This window comes from Lutra lutra, chromosome 4 (genome assembly GCF_902655055.1).
Source record: "Lutra lutra chromosome 4, mLutLut1.2, whole genome shotgun sequence".
In the NCBI taxonomy this organism is placed as follows: domain Eukaryota; kingdom Metazoa; phylum Chordata; class Mammalia; order Carnivora; family Mustelidae; genus Lutra; species Lutra lutra.
This window is the reverse complement of record NC_062281.1, coordinates 113218234-113232646: the sequence shown is the minus strand read 5'-3', so window position 1 is coordinate 113232646 and position 14413 is coordinate 113218234.

Below are 14413 nucleotides of genomic sequence, written 5' to 3'. Positions count from 1 at the left end.
AGCCATTTTAGTAATATTCCTAAACTAAGAAATTTTGAAGTTCTGGAAGTTATCAAGATAGACCAAATGTTACAAATATGGTGAAAATACAGGGATTTCAAAAACATGAGTTTGAGAAGTTAGAACTGGGGTTGGTTGGCTGGACAAATGTCCCTTAAACACTGGGTATAGAAAAAGGCTGGACCTGACTGAAAGTGTAGGAGAAAATGGGAATACTGCCTACAGTGTTATTCAGTGTTGACATAGGCTTGTCTCTCATAACTGATTGTAGAATGAAGACAATTACCTAATTTATTCAGGAAAGAAAATTTCTAAAATTACCTAAATAGTTAAAATTATTATCATATACATGAATAGAAGTCAAAAATTGAGTTATTCAGATTATTTAAAAACAGGAAACAGAGCTTGACTTGGTACCAATAAAGTCCAATCCCCTACATATGACCTTGTTGAGCCTTCTGCATTGTTCAAATGCATTGTTTTGTTATTAAACTCTATTCTCTCCATAGGTAAATAACCTCTCTGCTCCCTGGGTCCTTGGCTTCTATACTTTTCCTCAAATGTTCAGATCTCCTCTAACCCAATTAAATCTTCCACTGGTACTGGGTCCTACAAAGAAACGTTGTCTTTCCCCCTGGAGTATCATGGTTTGCCAAAAAGAATCAGACTCTTTTGGTGTTTTCTAATCCTGACTGGATTCAAGCAGTTAAGTCATTAAGCTCCCTAACAGATTGACAGAGTTGAAGTTGTGGTTCCTGAAGTGTAATAGCTAACAAATTACTGCAAGTGGTTTGGTCAACCATTTGTATATCAGATAGTATCTATATATTGACAAGATGATATTTCATACATATATACTGTGTTTCCCATGTATGCAGATACTATTTGATTAAGAAATTAGAAATTTAGTTTAAAATATTCCTAAATTTGGGCGCCTGGGTGGCTCAGTGGGTTAAGCCGCTGCCTTCAGCTCAGGTCATGATCTCAGGGTCCTGGGATTGAGTCCCACATCGGGTTCTCTGCTCAGTGGAGATCCTGCTTCCCTCTCTCTCTCTCTGCCTGCCTCTCCATCTACTTGTGATCTCTCTCTGTCAAATAAATAAATAAAATCTTAAAAAAAATAAAATAAAATAAAATAAAATATTCCTAAATTTGAACTAATCTTTCGAGTATTTAATCATTCAAAATTAAAAATGTGATTTTTATTATAAAGAACTGCTCAATTTAAAAATCATGCTTTTTTCTTTAAATATAGTTTTTATTCTTTTTTTTAATTAAAACATGGATATATATGAAGTTATTTACTTGGAAACCTAACTGTTCTAACTGTTCTGTTTCTGCCCCTTATCAGTAATTATTCTTCAAACCACTCTCCTTTTTCTAGAATTTGGTGAAATTCTGTCATTTAGTGATACCTTCCTTTTTCTTTGCTAGGTATGATGTGTTCACACCTTTGTATTCTTTGCAACAATTTTAGATGAACTTTTTTTAGGAAAAAGATATAAACAAATGTTCTCAAGCTACCATATCTAACCAGAGGTCTCTTTAAAAAATGTTTAACGTGAAGAAGGGGCTCTCTTGCTTGGAAACATTAGGACCCACTGGTGAAGAGGAATAACAACAAGGGAGAATCAGGAAACCTAGATCTGCATGAGTTTCCTGTGCCCATTTGGTCTTCTGTGAAATGAACACTCAGGCTAGATGGTCTCCAGGTCTCCTCTTCAGTGGTACTGCTCTCCACTTGACAAATAGAATAAGGATGGGCAGACCTGCTACCTACGTAAGATACCATCAAATTGGGGAATAGGAAGAAAGACAGGACTGGGTACTAAGAAACTAATACCCAAGTTGAAAGAGAAACAGAAAACAAGGTGCTAGTAGGAGAAAGAAAGAATCTTGAAGTTGACAGAGTCAAAGTTGAGGCATAAATATTAAAAAAGCTTGTGTCAAGATCCAAGGAATACATGGACGTGGTCCTAGCATGCAAGGAAAATTGACTTGGCAGGAATGATTTCAACAGAACAAGAAGGAGAAAAGATGGGAAACAAAGGCCAAGAAGTTGGTGGTTGTGGTCAATGACACAGGAAATAACTGAAGCCTAGATATGGATCCTGGTAGAGGAAAGAGCAAAGAGAGATTTTGTCTCACTTAGAGTGATAGGGATGAAAACAACCATATGCCTTAATTATTTTTTCTGTAAAATACACTGGCATGTTTCTAATATAGAGAAAGCTAAATGTTTCTAATAAAGGGAAGCTCTAAAAGAGCTTAATGAGAGATGAGGCTAGTGGGTTGAAATATGAGTTCTGAGTGAACGGCAGATGAATCTGAAAAACAAAAACAAAAACAAAGAAAACTCTGAAAAGGCTAAGCAAAATAAACAGCGATTTCAACTGGCTGGCTTTCTTCCTTGCTTTGTGAGTCTAGATAAGGAGCTTTGTGGTGGTGGGAAGGCAGTGAAGCTTTAATTGCCTATTAACTGGCTCCTTCTGTTTATATCCTTTCTCTACTCTGTCCTCTATCCCCTGACTTGGCCACTGCTGCCTATGCTAAATGGATTCTGATCAGCTAAAAATCACACAGTAATTTAAGCTGGAAATTTTAGTTAAATCCAGTCAATTCCCCAACATCTTTTCAAAAGGATGAAGGTTTTAATCAGTACAATACAAGCCATGGGGAATATGGGAGAGATCAGGTCAGAATGTGGGTCAGAAAAACTATAGAGGAAGTGCTAATGGGATAAGGACGCCTAAGCTTTTTATCTTATTAGCGCTTCCCATGTCAAATTAGCAAAATGGTTCAGGCACTAAAGTGTTGAGATAAAATGTTCATATGGTATGTGTTCCCCAGAAGGATTCTCTGTGAGCCTCTTCTAAGGAGATTCAACTTTTCTTCTCTTTTCTTTTTTATCTTCAGAGGTGAGTGCAATTATGTAAGCCAGACACATCTACTTTGTATCCCAGTGACCTCTGTGGAAATACAGCTTAATCAGCAAGACCACTGCATTACAAAATTCTGGGGGGCACCATTCACAAAGAAGCTGACGTGAATGGTGCCCCCTGGAGTTGTGCAAAGCTGTGGCCTTTTATCCGGATAAATTTCCTTGTAAAATGAAGTAAAGGATACATGTTCTAGAAGCAGCACCTTGAAGATAGCCTCATTAGAGTAACGGTATTTGTTTAAATAGCAGGAGTGCACATCAGTGTCATCTGAGTATCTTTTTCCTCTTTTTTTTCCTATGGAGGTATGATTGACATGTGACATTATATTAGTTTCAGGTATATGATATAATGATTCATTATTTTTATGTTTAAGTTGAAAAAGGATCACTGCAGTAAGTCTAGTTCACATCCTGAGTATCTTTTTCAATATTCACATGCCAGGTCCCTTTCCAATCCTATCTTTTGCATCACATGGATAAAAAATTAGACTTCTATAGGATGAAGAGAATTTTTTTTAAAGCCATTAATTTAATTAATATAATTAATATATATTAAGAACTTTTCATGGGCCAGACACACTAGCCTTCTCTAAGTTAATTGACATACTGAAAGTGAAGCACTTGGAACAGTGTTACCTCTGAATATCATTATTATGATCCTTGAACATAGTAAACTCCTTCTTGCTCCAAGACTTTTGTTTTGTTTTGTTTTAATGCTACGATTTCCCTCTCTCTTAGCATGTTTCTCCCCCCTTTTCCATATGCTTACCTTCTGTAGCTTAATGTTTTCTTTTTTTCTTTATCCTCCAGGTCTCAGCTTAAAAAATCACTGCTTAACTATTCTATCTAAAGTAATTTCTCTCCTCTCTCTATTTGTTCCTGTCTCAGCTCCACATTGGTTTCCCACATAGCACTTATCACCACTTGTCAGGATTTTATTGATTTATTTACTTATTTATTGTCTGGCTCACCCAAGGATGGGTAATCTATGAGATGGGGGAAGTGTGTAAATATTGTAGGACCTCAGACTATCTTTATTAAAAGAATACGTGAATAACCGATTGATCACAGCACTTTAATTTTCCCAAGAAAAATTCAGTATTCAGTTCACCTGGAAGTCTACTCATTTTTTTTTCCTGTGCTTTTGAGTCAGATTGTGAAACCAGTTTTGATGAGATGCAGTCAATGTATTTACTGATTTCTTTTCAAATTCGAGAAAGCTTTAAATTCAAGAGAAACGTGTTGCCACATAAGCGGCAATTTCTTAATACTTTGTGGGAGTGGTAGCCTCATAAGACTCATGTGCAAGCTCCTCGTGTATCACAGCAAACACCCTGGAGCCTAAAGTCAAAATATGGAACACTCAATTATTGTATGTGAACGTATTCCTGATTCAGTCACACAAATACAGTTTGTGTAAATGACACTATAAATGTCCATATGTTCTAATTTTTTAGAAAGAGATGGTTTCTAGGGTGTTTCCTCTACCAAATTTCATTGACTTAGACACTATCAGATGCAATAAGTAGAGACTGTTATGCCCTGTGTAATATATAAGATGTATGTGGCATTGTTTTTGCTGTGACAAAAATCAATGACCCTCATATTGGTTGAATTTTTACCACTACTGACGTTCAACTCTGACTTCATCTGCAGTGGCCGTCATGGCAGAGTCAAGTGGTGGATGTAAGGTTGTCTGATCTGGCCCCTTAGCAGACAAATGGGGAGAGGAACTGATTTCCAAGAGAAGTTTGTGTGGGCAGCCACATACCTCAAAATCAATCTTCTCCATTTACAGCACACACACACACACACACACACACACAAAATCTGTGGAAGTGAAAATAAGAACAGAAAATTTAAAGTGGCTTTTAAAAAACATAAAATAATAATTTGGGGAAAATGTATCTTGCTTCATGTAAACTTTTTATTCAAATACACACTATCTCACTCTATGTAAGACTAAATACGTTTCCTTATGTAACATCACATTCTTTGAATTTATGAAGAGGAAAAATTTTATTCTAAATAATCTTCCTAGTTTTAATTTTTCCTCTGATGTATGCAATCCTGGGGTGGTATGAAGAACGTTATTTCGATTCTACTCTCTCTTTTCCAGCTTTCAGAATGCCTAAGTCTCCTCAGGCATGATTTCCCTGACTTAAGTTTCACTGGATAACTAAGAGCCATTCCTTCCTTGATTATCCTTGGTCCACAGTAAATATCTTTCTTTTCCTTTCCCTTTCTTCTCTTCCACCTTTTCCTTTTATCTTCCAAAAACCCATTATTATTTTCTCTAAACAACAATTCTCAGTTTCTTTTGTAGTTACACAACTGTTGTGAATATTAATGGTATCCTTCAAGGGGTATTATTTATAGCAGGAAATAGGGGTCTTTGATCAGTGTTTTTTCTTAAATAAAAACCTCATGCACTGTGGGTAGATTGTGTTTCTCTTATGTTGGGCATTTTGTTGCTCATTTCCATCTTTCCTTATATTAAAGAGTTGGAGGCCGTTGGAGACTTTTAAGTTGTTCTTTTTAAAAAGCCTTTTCCCCTTTATTATGTGATCTCTCTAATGCTGTCCCTGTGTATGGTGATGTCTGCCCTGGTTGGAAATCCTTTCGCTACACCCCCTAAAGGCAGCAAGTGATTCAGGGGGGAGTGTGTAATTTGTTTTGTACCGTGGAATTCCTGCCATGCCTATATGTATTTAGACCACAGGCAAACCAATAAAGTTGTCATAGAAACAAAGCATTTCATGAATAAATCAATCCATAACAAACTTGTAAACTTCAAACAACCCACTGTGCCTTAACAACACATCCGTTTACATACACAAAATAATCATGTTTGTAATGAGCAATGCACAATATTATTCTTTCCCATACATTTGGTCCTGTTTGCCATCTTATAAATATTCCTTAATGTATTTTTATGCAGCCTGTGGATTCCTACTGAGCTGGAATGAAATAAGTAACTCTAGCTGGGCATGATTATACTGGAAAAGTAGACTTTTAAAAGTGTAGCTCATGGTGAACCCCACCTCAAACAGTCTGCTCAGAATACCTACTCAGATGACCAGAGGGAATTGAAACCATGGCTAAGCAAAGTTTCCACATTTTTATCAACTCCAGTATTCTTTTTCACTTTTCAGTTTCCCTGTTTGGCTCTTACTACCCTGTTCTGCATACAGTGTCTTCAGAGATTGTGGCTGACTGGCAGGGGCAGGAAAGGTAGGGATAAGGGAGCTAGTTGAAAAAGGACACTGAGTATTTTTAAAAGAACGAATGGTTTCTGCCAGAAACCATCATGACTGGATTGGAGAAAGAGAGCACTTTGAGGAGGAAAAGATAATATTATTGTGTAAAACTTAAATTCCTTTCCAGATGGTAAAAGGACAAGAAAAAGGCACGGATAGGAAAGGAGGTCAGTGTAATACAAGTCCTCCAGGGCTTGCTTTGGCTTCCTGAACACGACAACTTTCCTTATTTTCATTCTGACTGAAATTCTCTCTGTGGCTACATTTAGGTCCTGCTTCATAGACATGGTACACTAGATTGTCTTGTACAGGTACCTTCCATTCCCATGGGTTCAGTGAAGGCCATTGACCATGACTTCATTGTCACATCTCAGCCTAATTAGACAGCTCCCGAATGCCTGTAATCACAGGAGACTTCTATCCACATTTTATGGTGTAGATGTGAATTTTATTTTCCAATAATTGACTTCTGCTTTACTATGTTAAGTCTCTCTTTTTGCCCCTGCATAACATCTGAGAAGATTCCATAACTTTTCAGCCACTGACAGTTATTAACAGTTTGTCCGATCTATTTATAATCTTAATCCCCTATTTCGTTCAAAACTCTCTCTTCCACCATCTAGGTGAGGATGGTGGCTTTAGTCAACCCTCTTACTTTCCTTTTCTTACTCCAAGGGCTTATGTAGACCTCTGGGACATCTCTGTTCCTAAGGTCTACTCAGTTTAAACAAGAGGATGGACAGGGCAGGCTGAGATTTTCTTATGCTACTAGACAGGCTCTTGTTCATGCCAGTGTCTGTGCTTCTTGTGACCTCTACTACCAACTTTTAGTCTTGCATAGATGGTGTGCATCGTGTTCTTGTGTCTTCAAAGATCATCAGCCATCGATGACACGATGATGTGGATGAAACAGTGTTCCCCTGAAATTTGTGTGGATTTGAACCTGTGAAGGTGAAATTATTTGGAAATAGGGTCTTTATAGATATAACCAAGTTAAAAGAAGTCATGCTGCATTAAGGTTGGCCCTAACCCAGTGACTGGTGACTTTGTGAGGCAAAGGAAATTCGGAAAGGAGAGGAGACGCTCTGTGAAGATGGAGGCAGAGATGCAAGTGAGGCATCCGCAAGGCCAAGACCACTGGGGATTTCTGACAACCACCAGAAGCTAGGAAAAGGCAAAATATGACTCTCCCTTAGAGCTTTCGGAGGGGAGCATGGCCTGCCAGCACTTTGGTTTTGTAATTCTATCCTCAAAAACTGTGAGAGAATAAATTTCTATTATTTTTAAGCCCCCCCCCCCCCAGTTTATTGTACTTAGTACAGTAGGCCTGGGACACAAATAGTAGGCTCCATACCTCAGACTCCCTTTTTAGACAGAAAAAAAGCAGCAAGGGCCTTTCAACATCCTTACACACCTCCAGATCATTGTTCCAAACTGAAGTCATTCTTTCCCTAAATCTGTTCTTCCATATGTATCTCTAGCTCAGGGCTGGTGCTTCCAACCTCTGTGCCTCCAGCCTCACCCTTGAAAGTCGTCAGTTCGACCCTTGCCTTTCCCTTATATCATTCCCTCCCCACACAGTTAATTCTTCATTTGCTTCAGAGTGAAATCCAGTTTCTTGAGGTTGATTGTGCCTTCATTGTTTGCCATGTGGCTGCCTCACTCGCTGCACCGGCAACCACGTCGGTCATGATACTCTGCTTTCTGTGTTAGACTGCCTGTAGTTCCTCACCCATGTCAGCTAAGGAGATGGGCTCTCTGCTCCTCCTCGAGGCCACAGCAGCACCCCACATAAGGTAATCACTGACGGTTTCTGCTCTGTCTCACTAATAATGAGGTCATCAGGGCAGATGCTTGGCCTTATTTATCTCTGCTCCCCTTCAGAAAAAAGGGAAAGCCTTCTCTGTCTGGAGAAATGAAAGGAGAAAACGCATGGTGTGAGTAGAAGTAGAGCCAAGGGAGAAAGCTCAAGAAAAAGGAGATAAAACTAAAGAAAGACAGTAGCCTATGACGATGGGTTACTGCAACCCTTCTGGAAAGTCAGTTTTCCACAAACAGTAAAGGGATCATTCATGTGTTGATCATGTAATAAATACATGATAAGTGGCAGAACAAATGATGACATACACAAATGGCTTCCTGTGTATCAGACCTATGCTAAGCACTTAACCTGCATTTCTCCCTTAATCTACATGGCAGCCTCATGAGACATATGTTTCCCTCTTATTAATGAAAGAAATGGCTCTGAGACATTAAGTAAATTTTCCAAGGTCACACACTAAGTAAGTGGAAATGGGATTTGAATCCAGGTGTGGCTGAATCTGAAGATATGATTTTAACAACTAAGATTTGTTGTCTTTTTGTGTTACACAGGTTCTGATCATTATGGAATATTCTTCTACAACTGAGAAGGTGCAGCTGCTGAATGCAGTTTTCCCTTATTGGCACAACATCAATCTAAAGTCGGTAAGGAATATCTTCATTAAGGAATATTCTGCCCAAGTTTCATACCTCAGCAATTTATTTAATCTTTGCATCATGGAGAAGTGTGGTAAACATTTTGAGGATATTAAGGAGAAACTTTTAAACATTTATGGTGTGTGTTTCCTTGAATGTAAAACAGAATTATTATTGAGCATTGCTGTAAGTATTACATGAAATAATGGGAAAGGTTAATTTTCCTTATCTTTTCTCCACCTTCCTCTTGAAATAAAAAGATCAAGGAATTTTTAGCTATGGTTTTCATATAGTACCATATAATTTATAAAAATGCCTTTATATTTACTTAATCCCATGGGAATAGAGAATTCATATTAAGATGTATTTCACGTAAGATCTACTATTAGGAGTAATGCACCTGACCAGCGTATGTGGAGGGTTGAAAAGATACAATTTCTGAGGCGTCCTCACCATGAGGCTGGGCGGGATATCCCACGGCAGTGAGTGCCAACTCAATTCTGAGCCGATCCTTTGCTCTTGGTATCCCCAGGCGCCCAGTGATCACTCAGCAGCTAGCTGTGGACCACAGAGCACATCAATGTCAACCCCAGTCCCCAGGGAAGCCTCATGAGTTAAGGACAGTATAGAAAGACTTTCTCTGGCTTGTAGTTGTCTTGAATGTAGGTTTCAAAGAATCTAACTTAGACTTTAGACTCTTAAAATTCACGGGGTCAAAAGCAAAAGCCAGATCAGATTCCTAACCTGAAGTTTATTGTGTGCATTTTTTTCTCAGTGGAATATCCACAGGACTCAACACCTTTTTTTTTTTTTTAAGGTTTGATTTATTTATTTGACAGACAGAGATCACAAGTAGGCAGAGAGGTAGGCAGAGAAAGAGTGGGGGTGGGGTGGGGAAGCAGGCTCCCTGCCGAGCAGAGAGCTCTTTGTGGGGCTCAATCCCAGGACCCTAGGATCACGACCTGAGCCAAAGGCAGAAGCTTTAACCAGCTGAGCCACCCAGGGACCCCACTCAACACCTTTTCAAAGTGGTTTACGAACCAACAATGGTTAAGGACTATTTTGCCTTAGGACTATTCTGAGGATTCTTATCAATTCCCGATTGCCAGGAGTCTAGCCCCATGATTCCCTCCTCCCCCAGAAGCACTGTGAGGCGCAGTTAAGTCTGAGAAACTTTTTGAAGTATTTTCAGGCTTTGTACAATTGCCCTCATAGTAGTTGGATTTAATAATTTTTGGATGATAATTGTGGCTTTTGACTTCTGAATGAGGCTGTCGGTTTTGAGCAGCGCAGAGTAGACATTTATATATTACGGAAATTCAAGCTGCGTTGAGGGTCTGTTCACTGAGGCTCTTTCTTCTTGACATTGCCACGTAGCCATCTTTCCCACTTCAATTTCTGTAAACACTAAGTGAAAAACAAAATATATCCATTGAAGAGGGGAGTAAATCTTTATTCAATTATTTATCTGGGTTTTTTGGGGGGGGTGGTCCATCTTAACATATCTAAGACATAATTTTTGGTCAGTGTTTGTAACCTGAGAGACCCACGTTCATGTTTTGTGTTCTTTACCTACTTGAACTGAGAGGTAATGATAGTGAAGATAATAATATCTCATTCTCAGAATTACAGTGACAAATAGCTATTTGGTAAGAGTGAGTGCATGATGGTTTGGTGGCAAGCACTGTACTAAGTGCTTTACATAAAATATCTTCAACGAATCCTTGAAAGAACCCATGTTAAAGGTGAGAGAATTAAGGCTCAGGTGAGTAATGGCTCTAGGCCCCAAACAAGGTCAGTGACAGAACTGTAGTACACATCGCCTAGAGCAGTACCTCACAGATAGCACGTGCTTACCACATACATACATACCATAGTCACCCTTCATCCTCTTTTCAGTTCAGGAGAAACAGTAAGCCTTGTGGGACGAAGTTTGACTTTTTTTTTTTTTAAAGATTGTATTTATTTATCTGATAGACAGAGATCACAAGTAGGCAGAGAGTCAGGCAAAGAGAGAGGATGAAGCAGGCTCCCCGCCAAGCAGAGAGCCCGATGCGGGGCTTGATCCCAGGACCTGGGATCATGACCTGAGCCGAAGGCAGAAGCTTTAACTCACTGAGCCACCCAGGTGCCCCAAAGTTTGACTTTCGTTTTGTTTCTTCTGGCTGCACCCAACCAGCCTCTAAGCCACTCCTTGGGGCCTCACCCCGTGGTTTTTCCCTCTTTCCAGCTCTCTATCAGAAAGGCGGATAGCTTACTGAAAGGCATCTGCAGACACTATCTGGTAATTAGGCTCATTAATTTTATAGGAAATTCTTTAATTTTCTGTGGGGCCATGTTCTTGAAATGCATTATCTCCCTTTTATGACTTTGCTTGCCTCGGTGTCAGTAGAGATTAAAGGTAACATGCCCTGCTGGGAACAAACACAATTTTCCAGCAGCTGCATTTTGTTTTCCTTAATAATTAACAATTGCTGCTGACTAACCCTTGCAACATTAAATGCCCACCTTATCACAAAGGAGTGGGCATTGGTTTGAGGAACTCACAAGGGATATCAGAAAAAGAAGTGTGATTAAAGCATTAAAGATTTAGAAGTTGACATTAGGATGAAAGGTGGAATTACAGTAAATATAACGCTGTTTAACATTAAATAGAATGTGTTGTACTTGAAACAGTTGTTCATTTCAACATTAATTATTTAAGGAACCTGACAACTCATTTTTAATTCACAACTAAAGACACAATTTCTTAAGATATAAATACAACAAAGGAACTCAGAGGGTTGGTGCTTCTTTATCGTTAATGATTCCATGTTTTTTTCTTGATATAATCTATAAACAAATTAGAATGGAATATGCCTAAATTGTATAAACCATGCATAATTTGTGATGATATAATGCCACTGTACAGAGAGATTAAGAAGTAAGTTAGGTTATACTGGAAATTATTTCACATATTCCTCATTATTTCTATTTCTATTTCTTTCTTGGAGATACACAATTTAAAGGGCATTTGAGGCAAACTTTGTACTTTATGTTTTAAATCAGTTTCTTCTGGGGGCAGGGAAAGCACATTCATCCTTTGTTTGCTTTTTAGTGAGAGACAAAAAACAGATAATAGTATGATCAGACATACATTGCCAGGGTTTCTATGTGAAATTGGTAACTATTCAAATTGGATTTTAAATCTACTGTCCTGTAGAATCTGCATGATGTTTGGTGAGTAAAACTATGGAGGAAGTTCTTGAAGGCTAAATGACATTGTACAAATGTACTTGCAAGAGAGAGGAAAGATGGCCCAGTAAAGGAATTTATGGTGGGGGAATTCACAAGGGCAATTTCATGTTACTCTTTCTGGTAAAATACAATAAAAGTCAATAGTGCCACTGAGTGATTATGATTTATTTTTCACTTTAAAGAATGTCTTTGGATTGGTATTAGAGTGTTCAATTTAGCAGGGCCTGGATACCTTTATTGCGTGACTGGAAGTTGTAAAATATTTAGGATCATCATTAAGAGTCTTCGAATTTTATCTATTTCAAAATAAACTGAAGTATGAAAAGGACTGACAATAAGTTACTGACAAACACGTAGTTTCCTCAGAGTATGTTCTTTAGTTTCCTCTTGTTTGGGTTTCTCTCCTAACGCTATAGTTGCTCTGTCTGTGCTGAGAAGGAGATACCTCTGGTGTGTGATAGCTCTCAGTATACTTAACATATCCTCACACACTATGTCTGGGAGCTTAGGCTAAGGCATACTTCTGTACCAAAAGACCTCAGAATGTAACGGCTCATATTAATGAAGGTGTATTTCTTGGTCATGTTACATCTTCACTGAGGGTTGGCTCTTTGCTCTGGGACTAGGGCTGAAGGAGCATCTTCAGTCTGAGATGTTAGTGTCGTGGTAGAGGGAGAAGGAAAGAGGGCAGAATCACTTGATGGTTCTTAAAGCTTCTGCTTGAAAGTGTCATGTGTCACTTCAGCTTAAATTTTATTGGTCAAAGGAAGTCACAAAGTTAATTCTGATGTTACTGGTATAGGGAGGAATAATCTCCTGTGGAAAAGGCAACCGCTTTCACGAACAGTCATGAAACTTGCCGGCTCCCCACATACATATGTCCTGAAGTTTTTCGTTGGTTCTATAATTTGAGATATATAAACAAAAGTTTTTTGAGGGGGTTTAGGCTGAGGGCTTGCACCCCATCCTCCCTCTTCTAATCTTAAAAGGAGGATTATCATGCTGATTTTTATAATAGAAGAAAATTCAATGTGAAGGACTTTTTATTTAGAAAAATCAAGCCTCGATCGGTGTGCTGGGGTTGTTGAGAAAACAAAATTCTGTCAATTGACCCTGCCCTCAGGAATATGGATCAGAAAAATTGGATAGGTCCTATCAATTGTGGCATGTGTTTATACTACCATCCTGAAATGCACATCTAGAATTAAGCATACCCTATGGCTATTAGGTTGGCTGTATTTCTCAGTGTGAGAGTAAGATGAAATAGTTACTGCAAAATATAAGGTCATTACCCTATATGGATAAAGGGGTAACTGCCCCTGAAATGAGTTATAAAAACCTCATTTTACAAAATAGGAAAATAAAGCATATTTATGATGACAGAGAATAATTTTTAGAATATCTCTTGAATCGTGTTGTAGAGTTTGCAAAGTGCTTTTACAAAAATCATCAATTGAAGTAGGCAGGGTATATATTACTAGCCTCATTTTCTGTGTGAGAGAACTCGAGTTCAGTGAGGTTAAGTAACTTGCCTAAGGAAATGACAGACCTGGGATTCAAACTCAGACTTTCTGCTCTAAGTCCAGTATTCTCTCTACCAACATAAACAGCCTCCCAATACACAATGCTATGTCCTACTCCCTCTCGTTGTGGGAGGGAACAAGATGAAGACCACATTGGCAAATACATTACAATGGAAAAGAACACAGACTCCAGTGGAGTCCTGGCTGTGGTACTTCAGCTGATGTTACGTTTTTAGACGGGTCTCCTCAGCTCTCTGTGCCTCAGGGTTGGTTTTTTTTTTTTTTTTTTTTTTTTTTACCTGCAAAGTCAGGGAGTTGGATTATAGGTTTTCTCATGGTCTTGTCTTAATAGTACTACTTTATAAACTTAAAAACCTCCGGAGTCTTGTCATTCACCCTGGTCCCCAGGACCCGGATACCCACCAGATTAAGTAGGAGAATGCATTTTCCCTGACACACTACATAAAACTGCCCTGGTGTTGTAGTGATCAGTTTTGCTGTTGCTGTTAGCACCAGGAGCTTATTAAGAAAAGAAAAAAAAAAAAGAAAGACAGAAAAGAAAAGGGAAAGGAAGGGAAGGGAAGACAGAAGAGAGGAGAGGAGAGGAGAGAAGAGAGAGGAGAGGGGAGGGGAGGGAAGGGAACGGGAGAGAAAATGAGAAGAAAGGAGAGGAGAGGAGGGAAGGGAAGGGAAGAGGAGAGGAGAGGAGAGAAGAGGAGAGAAGAGAGAAGAAAAAGATCCACTGAGTCATATAACTGAGAGTCCAAGGTAACACAAGCTTCAGACAGCACCAAAAGCAGAAATTGAGAAAATGTCAGCCCTTGTTCTCCTGCTCTCTTGCATGTGCTCATTCTCTCTCCCATGCTTCCTTTTTCCTGTTCTTCCCTCCTTTCCTCTTATCCCTATTTGTCTCTGAACAGCTTTAGTTTTCCTTATGGTGAGGCTTTTTTTTTTCATTTGTTGCTATATGGGGATGTGGTTACTGGTAGCTCCAG